Raw genomic sequence first — 11302 nt, forward strand, 5'->3', positions numbered from 1 at the left:
AAGCATTGAAAATTAAATTCTGATTCTGCACTGTGCTGATAATGTTTTTAATTCACCTGCTTAACAAATATTTTCTTAAATTCAATTTTTTTCTTAGTTATATAGTGGATCTCTAATGGCCAACTATAACTAGAATTTAACAATTTAATAAATTATTCTGAGAAGCTAACCAGAATTGTTAAAATTTTCAAAATCTCATGGCCTGGTGACAATTATCAAATTTTAAATAAATTACTATCATGAACTGTTTATTGTATTTCAATATACAACCCATGATAGTAATTTATTTATTTATTCTGCAGCCAAGGAGCATATGTTTTAAGGCTTCTGTGGCTGATAATTCAAAATGAGATGATGTTAGAATATACGGGAACTTTGAATAATGATGACTTTAATACCGTTCCCGTTTAATTTGCACTTTGCTTTGTAAGATTTCAATTCCTTAAAATTCACAATGATGATTTGTAAGAAATAAACTTTTTAATGTGATTGTCAAAGCTGGCATTCTTCTAAATTGCTGACAATGATGCTTTGTAAGAAATAAACTTTTTTATACGATTGTCACTGGCATTCTTCTAAATTGCTTAATGTCCCCGTTCCAAGTACTGCTGATGATAGGGTAAAAAATAGTAATGAGTTCCAATATTTAATTGAAATATGGATATCATGATTTTTTCATCCTATATTGAATGGACATTATCTGATTCATGATTTTTATATCCAGATTTACAGTGGGACTTTTGATTACCCTTAGTAAAAAGCATTAATGTGAGTGGCCACAAATATGGGCTTGTATATGCTGGTGTGGGATGGGTTGTTTGCCGAAGCAAACAAGATCTGCCTGAGGAACTTTTTTTCCACATCAACTATTCTATATTTATTTATTTTTATGCATTCAGATAATTTTATGCATTCAAATAATTTTCAAATATTATTCTTAGCTTCCAGACAAAAGAGTATAATGAGTTGACATATGAACAATGACAACTATTTTATTATAAATTACCGACATGTTGACTACATCATATTAAAAGGCACTGGTCTTGTAGATCCAACTATCCTTTATTTAATCAGTGATGTTATGAGGTTCAAGAAAACTCAAATTATTATTAAATTTTGGGCAAACAAATAGCACTTTCTTATCAATCTGTTGCTCATTCATAGATTTCTTTTATTTGCAACTCACATTTTTTACTCTAGCTGCTAACTAAGCTTCTTTTTACAAATTGGAAGGTGCAAGCCAGATCATTGCATAGTACTACCAACTCATTTGCCTGGGATTCGAGGTTTCAACCTTAAATACCTTTCAAATTTATGTTTTTTAAGGAAAATCTTAAATTATCAGCAATTGTATAGTGGTGTCTTGTATGGTAGCTCCCCATTCAGGCCAAGTTAAATCTAATACAAAACTCTATTTACAGGGATACAAGATGATAATGGAGAATTGTAGATCAAATGCCAGGACTTTGACAGAAAATCTGGAAAGAACGGAGAAATTTAAAATATTATCCAAAGACATGGGGGTGCTTGTAGTGGCCTTCTCGCTCAAGGACTGAAATATCAGATCATCTGAGAAAATATGGGTGGATTGTTTCAGCCTATACAATGGCTCCAGATGCTCAGCATGTTACACTTCTGCGTGTTCATGCAGTTCAAGGCTTAGCCATTAGTGAAGAAGATAAAAAGGGGCAACAGGCAAAAGAAGTTGTCACAGAGTCGAATGGTGGTGATAGCCATAGTCACAGGAAAAGAAAGGGATGCCATCCTCAAAACTCTATGGACAAAACAAAGGGCATCTGCTAAAACATTTGTTGGTCCTCTTATATGTTCTTATTTTCATGGGGTCCTTTGTGTTTGCTGAATAAATGTTTCCTATTACTGTAAACTAAATGCGTGTGTTTTCATTTCTTTGAAGTTTTGTAGGGGTGAGAAGTTTTTCAATGCATTTTTAAACGTGTTAATATGTAGGAGTGCACAGTTTTACTATTGGTCAGTAGCTATGAATCATGATTTTTTCATCCTATATTAAATCATCTTCGCAATTTTACTGTTGGTCGGAGAAGAAGAAGAAGCAATAGCAGTTGGGAGGTTTGGCATAGTTAAGCTAGCAAAGGTCTCTAGTTTGAAACCCAACAACACCAGTAGATTCTAGGAACAACAAAAGCCAAAGTTCACCGGTTCAAGACTCGACAAGACCAGAACCAAGAGCATGTGAGATTTGTACCCAAGCAGATTGAAAAACAAACATAAACAAAGAACAAAGACATAGCATTTACAAACAAAATAATGCAGATTTGGATACAAAGATTTTAGTTTTGCATGCACTGAAAATTCCCTTCTAAGCTTCTACAATATAGAGCATTTGAGAGAGCATATCTCTAGAAAATGGAATTTTTAAAAGGTCATCGAAACTTTTCAACTTTGCTAATAGTTATTGTGCTACTTGCCTCAGTTTTTGTGTTGATTGCGCAATGGAGAACAAATTGTCTGTTCAAAATGAACAAAGATAATATTAACATATGCGATTTCTTTTTTCATTTGTACAAGACAATACAATAACATGCAAAATACCTATAATGAGTCAATTGAATCTGAAGTTGGCAGAGATATTAGATCATAACCGTATGTGCTTGCAATGCTGGTCCGTTAGAAACAAAACACATCAGAGATATACAAAAGAAATATGTTGAAATTGCTATGGAAACTTGAAAATCTATTATAAAGAAAAAGACTCTGACAAGAATCAATTTACGTACCTGAAGATTTTGTACAGCAATGCCTTTCTCTCAACTATATCAAATATTTTTTTTTTTGAGAAATGTTGTAAGCTCCATTTTGTTCGCTTTTAAAGATGCAATACCACAACTCTTTCTTTGGCATCCACTCTTCTAACATATTAATGTGCACTCTTCTATAATGGTTTGACAGATTTTATTCCCTCTTTCACCAGTGCAATTGTATTCTGCCAACTCACCTTATTACTCACCGCATGCATGCACTGCTATCACCTCTACTTTATTGGTAGACAGGCATAGTCTATATTTGTTACTTATAAACGACACACAAGAAATTAATTGACAGAATTAATGCCAACTAATTCACATACTTAATGCCAACTAAGAGTCGTGTAGTGCATAGACGTGATCATCAGTATTCTGATTTTCAAATATTTAAAATTCCTCCCTCTCATCTCTATTCTGATTTTCAAATATTTAAAATTCCTCCCTCAATTCGAATGTTAAAATTACTAGTATACTTATATTCTTAGAAAATATATGTAAATTACGCCGAAAGATATCAAATTTTAAAATTATAAACTTCAAATTTTAAGAATTAATCAAGTTTAACTGGAATATAATCAAAATTAAGAAGACCCATACCTTAACAACCAATAATTTAAGTATACTAATACCACAAAATCAATAGTAACAGTGAACCTCCAAATCTACTACATCAACAAGAAACTTGAACTAAATAGATGAGATAAAAACATTACTTCTAACCATTGCTTAATGCTCTCATCATCATCACATGACATTCTCTTTTTTTAAACTAACTTAAAAACACTAAATTTGAATATTTTATAATGATTGAATAATCCTAAAACTTGCACAAGACAGATAAATTTAATTGTAAAATCATGATTTATTTACTTTATGTAGACTGTGATTTAATTATAAGTAATGTTTTTATTCCATCTATTTAGTTGAAGTTTCTTGATGCAAGTGCCTAGGCTGTTGGAAAAGATCCCACGACGATCCTATCTACATAGTGATTCATGGTTTCTATAGAAGGTTCAATATTTTAATAATTCTTATTTGAGATTTGTTTCCAGCATAATTTCTATCTCTTATATGAAAGAAGAAGATTAGCAAATGTTGAAGCTAAGTTCACAAAAATTGGAATGTCTCAACTTCTACAAAATTCAAAATTAGTATTGCCTATCACAAATACTAATAAGATTATAAAACTCTTAATGTTTAAAATATAATAATATAATTCAGTTTCTCTTTTTCATTTAGGTAATAAGCTGATTTATTTTTTGGGTTTGAACCAAACATTTTCACTATTGTTACTGTATGATATGTCAAGGACGATTGCATCCTTAATTGTATTGATTATCTTGAGAATTGTTTACGGTGATACTTGTTGAAGACTTGCTCTAATTTTCTACTAATTCCTTTGGTGACAATTTTTGTAAGGGGGAATGATTATTATCATTATCTTCCAGACAAAGCTTATCGGACCAATTAAACATTATACACTTTATTTTGGAAAGCCATGATGCACAATTACCACAGAAATCAACTTGTGATAGAAGAGCTATCTATATTAAAAAAACAAATAATGCAAACCCTAAATTTTGATTTGTACAATTTACATATTAGAAATATCAAAGCTAAATTCCAAAAACTCTCCCTGTTGCAGTTGTTTATTAGCAAAAAAAATTCAGAAACCAAGTTCCCTAGAGTTGAAAGGAAGCCTTTCAGTTTGTGAGGGTAAGAACTTGAAAATCCAATATGGAGTGGGAAAATTTACAGAAAGTATTCACGGTAATATTGCCAATCGCAGTGAACTTTTTCGTTCCATCCCTCTAGCGTATCATAAAAATCATAAAAGCATGAGATCTTAGAAATTTGATAGGTAAGAAGAGGATGTCTACAGGGAACCTGCATGGCCACATTTGTAGTTAGTATATGTCTTCTTAAAACATATAATTTCTATCGATTCAGATCTCAGAATAGCAAAGAGGTATATAGACTACAATTTTGTAATGAGACGTCCCCATGAGAGAGAATATAAGAAGATGCAATGGTGTATAAAGGAACCACCATCCTAATGCCCAATGACATTACCCCACACACTGTACAAATCATGAACAAATGCTTATCTTTATTTTCCTAAAATTGGTCTACCCAAATATTAATAGACATTGGAGGAGCAAAACTTTAATATATCTGGCATCATAAGATTCAAATTTTAATGCAGAGAACTAAAGAAAATGAAAGTAATTTTATTTGATGTCTGAAAACACAAAAATAAATTAAACTTCATGCGTGAGAGGGAGAGAATCGATTTTTCTCATACCATTGTCATGGAGATGGTCCCAGATTGGAGACTTTGTTCCCACGCCTTGCTCATGTTTTTTGCTTTTCTTGGCCAATGTGGAGGTCTCTTTGCATTCTGCTAGTGAGCTGTGAGGAAGAAATATTGATGGATTCAGAAATGAAGAGGACTGTAGCTGCGACGTAATATATAAGCTATGGAGCTTTGAACCATTTCATTTTCCGTCTTCAAGCGATGCATTGGAGGCGTTTTACTTTCTAAATTCATATCCATTGTCGGTTACCTGCATGTTGCATATTACTGGCTTCTTGTCATAGATTTCATCATGCATCATTATATTTTCTATCTTGGGATGTTGTGCAATTAATATTTTCTACCAGTTGGGGATGATTTGAATACTCTAGTCCCAGGCAACAAGTGCAGTGGACATTTCAAACACTAATGACACGATGTAGAATAAGCCACAATTAATGGTTTCCCAGACGAGCAAACGCCAATTTTTTATCAAAAGCATTTTGTGTAATGTTTCTACCCACTCTTCCGCCAGCATCACTATACTGCCATGTCAGCATGTCAAAAAAAATTGAAAAAGCATTTTTGTTTACGGACAACTTGAATCCCATTGTAGATCGCCTCTTGACGAAATAAGATTTATATATATTTTTTAAATATAGATATACTAGTTATACAACTTTTAAAATTGTAAATGTATGTTTAATTATTAAAATTAACAAACTGAACAGTTTAAACAAAGCGCTCAATTAAAAACTAGTTACTGGAATTCCAGCTCGGATATGGAAGACAACCATCCACGTGATCAATGTTGTCTGTAAACAAAAATGCTTTTTAAAAAAAATTTGATATGCTGACTTGGCAGTATAGTGATGATGCTGGCAGAAAAGTGGATAGAACTGTTACACATTCCTAATATAACATCCAATATATTCACATTGATCACAATATTGTATTTTGAATTTCAAATTTGTGAATATCACCTAAAGAATTTGTCCCCAAATTCTCAGATTTAGAGTGCTCTGACTCAGCATTTAATTGGCATTCATTTCGCCGAGAGGCGATCTACAATGGGATTCAAGTTGTCCGTAAACAAAAATGCTTTTTCAATTTTTTTTGACATGCTGACATGTCAATATAGTGATGCTGGCGGAAGAGTGGGTAGAAACATTACACAAAACGCTTTTGATAAAAAATTGGCGTTTGCTCGTCTAGGAAACCATTAATTATGGCTTATTCTACATCGTGTCATTAGTGTTTGAAATGTCCACTGCACTTGTTGCCTGGGACTAGAGTATTCAAATCATCCCCAACTGGCAGAAAATATTAATTGCACAACGTCCCAAGATAGAAAATATAATGATGCATGATGAAATCTATGACAAGAAGCCAGTAATATGCAACATGCAGGTAACCGACAAAGGATATGAATTTAGAAAGTAAAACGCCTCCAATGCATCGCTTGAAGACGGAAAATGAAATGGCTCAAAGCTCCATAGCTTATATATTACGTCGCAGCTACAGTCCTCCTCTTCATTTTTGAATCCATCAATATTTCTTCCTCACAGCTCACTAGCAGAATGCAAAGAGACCTCCACATTGGCCAAGAAAAGCAAAAAACATGAGCAAGGCATGGGAACAAAGTCTCCAATCTGGGACCATCTCCATGACAATGGTATGAGAAAAATCGATTCTCTCCCTCTCACGCATGAAGTTTAATTTATTTTTGTGTTTTCAGACATCAAATAAAATTACTTTCATTTTCTTTAGTTCTCTGCATTAAAATTTGAATCTTATGATGCCAGATATATTAAAGTTTTGCTCCTCCAATGTCTATTAATATTTGGGTAGACCAATTTTAGGAAAATAAAGATAAGCATTTGTTCATGATTTGTATATTGTGTGGGGTAATGTCATTGGGCATTAGGATGGTGGTTCCTTTATACACCATTGCATCTTCTTATATTCTCTCTCATGGGGACGTCTCATTACAAAATTGTAGTCTATATACCTCTTTGCTATTCTGAGATCTGAATCTATAGAAATTATATGTTTTAAGAAGACATATACTAACTACAAATGTGGCCATGCAAGTTCCCTGTAGACATCCTCTTCTTACCTATCAAATTTCTAAGATCTCATGCTTTTATGATTTTTATGATACGCTAGAGGGATGGAACGAAAAAGTTCACTGCGATTGGCAATATTACCGTGAATACTTTCTGTAAATTTTCCCACTCCATATTGGATTTTCAAGTTCTTACCCTCACAAACTGAAAGGCTTCCTTTCAACTCTAGGGAACTTGGTTTCTGAATTTTTTTTGCTAATAAACGACTGCAACAGGGAGAGTTTTTGGAATTTAGCTTTGATATTTCTAATATGTAAATTGTACAAATCGAAATTTAGGGTTTGCATTATTTGTTTTTTTAATATAGATAGCTCTTCTATCACAAGTTGATTTCTGTGGTAATTGTGCATCATGGCTTTCCAAAATAAAGTGTATAATGTTTAATTGGTCCGATAAGCTTTGTCTGGAAGATAATGATAATAATCATTCCCCCTTACAAAAATTGTCACCAAAGGAATTAGTAGAAAATTAGAGCAAGTCTTCAACAAGTATCACCGTAAACAATTCTCAAGATAATCAATACAATTAAGGATGCAATCGTCCTTGACATATCATACAGTAACAATAGTGAAAATGTTTGGTTCAAACCCAAAAAATAAATCAGCTTATTACCTAAATGAAAAAGAGAAATTGAATTATATTATTATATTTTAAACATTAAGAGTTTTATAATCTTATTAGTATTTGTGATAGGCAATACTAATTTTGAATTTTGTAGAAGTTGAGACATTCCAATTTTTGTGAACTTAGCTTCAACATTTGCTAATCTTCTTCTTTCATATAAGAGATAGAAATTATGCTGGAAACAAATCTCAAATAAGAATTATTAAAATATTGAACCTTCTATAGAAACCATGAATCACTATGTAGATAGGATCGTCATGGGATCTTTTCCAATGACCTAGGCACTTGCATCAAGAAACTTCAACTAAATAGATGGAATAAAAACATTACTTATAATTAAATCACAGTCTACATAAAGTAAATAAATCATGATTTTACAATTAAATTTATCTGTCTTGTGCAAGTTTTAGGATTATTCAATCATTATAAAATATTCAAATTTAGTGTTTTTAAGTTAGTTTAAAAAAAGAGAATGTCATGTGATGATGATGAGAGCATTAAGCAATGGTTAGAAGTAATGTTTTTATCTCATCTATTTAGTTCAAGTTTCTTGTTGATGTAGTAGATTTGGAGGTTCATTGTTACTATTGATTTTGTGGTATTAGTATACTTAAATTATTGGTTGTTAAGGTATGGGTCTTCTTAATTTTGATTATATTCTAGTTAAACTTGATTTATTCTTAAAATTTGAAGTTTATAATTTTAAAATTTGATATCTTTCGGCGTAATTTACATATATTTTCTAAGAATATAAGTATGCTAGTAATAAAAGAGAATCATTGTAAAATAAATGTTCTTCTGAAATACTAAATACCAAGAATACAAATCTGTTAAAGTCCTACATGCAAAAAGTTGTGAATCTTGCTAAAGACAAGTGGCAAGGGTTCTATTTTATTTGGAGTAATAAAATAACACCCTCACAAGAGCTGAAACATGGCATATTTCATGCATTTATCTGTCATTTGCATGTCAAATTGTTTCAAAAATGGACTTTTGTTTAAGGACATTTTGATATCATTGTAGATGCCTCTCGGCATAATTATTTATATTTTTTTAAAGTTTTTATTCATTAAGTTTATGTTCAATATTTCTGCTAATTTTCAATGAATATATGATTTTTATATATAAGTTTGTTTCTTGAGTGGGTCCTATCTTACCAATTTGGAGGACACTATTAAGGACATTCATCTCCTTTTTGATGTTATTTCCTATTTAGTTGCATCATTTTCTTCAAATATCATGAGAGCATATTAAAAACTCGTATTCTTTATCCACCTACATGTACTTCTATAATTGACAAGTTTTATACATATCTATGAGTCAACATATTTGACAAGTAATCATCATTTGTTTTGACAATCTCTACAAGAGTACCAAATTCTCATTGGTTCAATTGTATTAGCCATAGCAAGCACCAAACATCTATGGTCATCGTACTCAAATCTTGCATGGTACCTACTTTATCTTATCAATATTTATAATATTTCAAAATTGTCATTGGCATCATTGATAGCACAACACAATCCATGCAAAATCTTGAGTTAAGTCACTTGCCATAGTTTCGATAGCATATTTTTAGCTTTTTATGGTTTGCATGCATAAAATCTCTAAAAATTATTGAAGGTCATAAGAAATTTAAGAATGTTGGTTCATATGTGTACCCCAAAGCCCAATATGCTTAGAAACTTCAAACCCTAAATGAGTTTTTTATCCATGCCCTACTTCAAATAGTAGTCATTGATGCTATCCATTTCATGGAACACATTGCTAATGTTCATCTAGCATCAATTCACAAGTCCATAAAAGATATTGATAGTCTAGTAACAATAACATGATTCAACTATCTACAGGCCAAAAGAGCTTGTCCAAAATCAACAAAATCTATACCGATTCAATTGATGAATAAGATGAGTAAGAAGGTCTATTCGTACATCAATTCATTATATGTGTATATTTCTAAGAATGTATGTGTAGAAAACTCAATTATAATTAAAAAAATATTAAGAAAATCCATGTTTTATCCCTTTATTCTTTATTTTTTAATACACAACATAATTGAAACATAATGCATTTTTTTTTCTCTCTATTTCAATCCCTCAAAAGATATTTTTAATGCATTAAATTGAACACTTCATTTTTAGAGAACCATGTTGTGTTGAGTTTAAAAAGCAATTGAAAGAATGGTTTCATGAGAGTGATGAAAATGAAAATGTTAATTTCTTGGTAAATTGGACTATTTTTTGTTGGGTTGTCTCTACAGTTTAATGTCTGGGGCTTGTTTATATTCTTAATTTTAATTTGTTGTAAATCTTGATTTGGGGTTTCTTTGTGTTTGGGAATTAAGCTTCAAAATATAATATAAATGCTGAACAACTATCTATTATGAAAACCACTCTAAACATAAGTGCAGGTGCAATATTCTACTCAATGTCATGGCAATACAATTGAAAAAAGGATGGAAACTATGATCATATGATAAACAAAGATATATGGTTAGATGGTTAAAAATTTATTTCATACATGCTCAAAACCATTGTGAATTATTTTTTATTATGTAATTAGATAGTTAAAAAAAAATCTCCTTAACACTTAGATGGTTAAAAGACCCATAAAATTTATCCATGCAATTGTATTCCCATTTCCATAATATTTTTTATCAAGGAAATACAAATGCACTTATTTTCATAATGTGTTCAACATTTCATATATAGATATTACTTCACCATTCTTGTGATTTTCCAAATTCTTTGAAATCAAGGAGGCATAGTTTTAAATTCAAGTATTTTTCATTACATAATTATTAAAATTGAGAAACTCATGGTAATTTATATTGTGTATACACAAGTTTTGAACAACTAACTAAAGGATGGCCACAACTTGAATTAAATTCAAAAACCTACTTCTATCGTTGATTAGTTCGTATTTGAATCATAACCATCATTGTCTCACAAGCTAAAATGCCAACAATAATTGAATTCATGTCTAATTATAGAATAACTAGTTAAACCGTAATGACAACGTGAAGGAAACGTTTTCTTCTATTGAATAAAATATTACTTACATATTTTAATTAATTAATTTTTTAAAATATAATCATAATAAGTTAAACGTGGAATGTGGAAAATTTTGTGACTAATTTATTTCTTTTCAATTTCGCCTGTCAATCGTTTCTTGTCGGACAAGGACATTTCAAGGAAAATTAAAATCACGTCACATCGTTTTTGTAGACAATTTTTGCAGTCTCCTCGTCTAAATAAGTGTATAACATGACACTATCCGATAATGGTCTCTCACAGCCGTCAATTGTAATGATCAATTTTTGTCCACATATATAAAGTTGGAGCACGTCAAATTCTCATTGGCGTGGAAAAGTCGTTAATCTTTTTTTTCTCAGACGTGACAAAATTTCTCAAATTCCACGTTGGACAACCACTATGGACTATTATCCTCATCCTACCTACTCCATTTTT

At 31.3% G+C, this 11302-nt stretch overlaps 1 pseudogene; it reads left to right on the forward strand.

Annotated features, from left to right (window-relative positions):
- Positions 1-717: 717 nt before the first annotated feature.
- On the forward strand, positions 718-1803 carry LOC131876065 (glutamate decarboxylase 1-like; annotated as a pseudogene).
- The last annotated feature ends 9499 nt before the right edge of the window (positions 1804-11302 follow it).

This window comes from Cryptomeria japonica, chromosome 5 (assembly GCF_030272615.1).
Source record: "Cryptomeria japonica chromosome 5, Sugi_1.0, whole genome shotgun sequence".
Classification (NCBI taxonomy): Eukaryota; Viridiplantae; Streptophyta; class Pinopsida; order Cupressales; family Cupressaceae; genus Cryptomeria; species Cryptomeria japonica.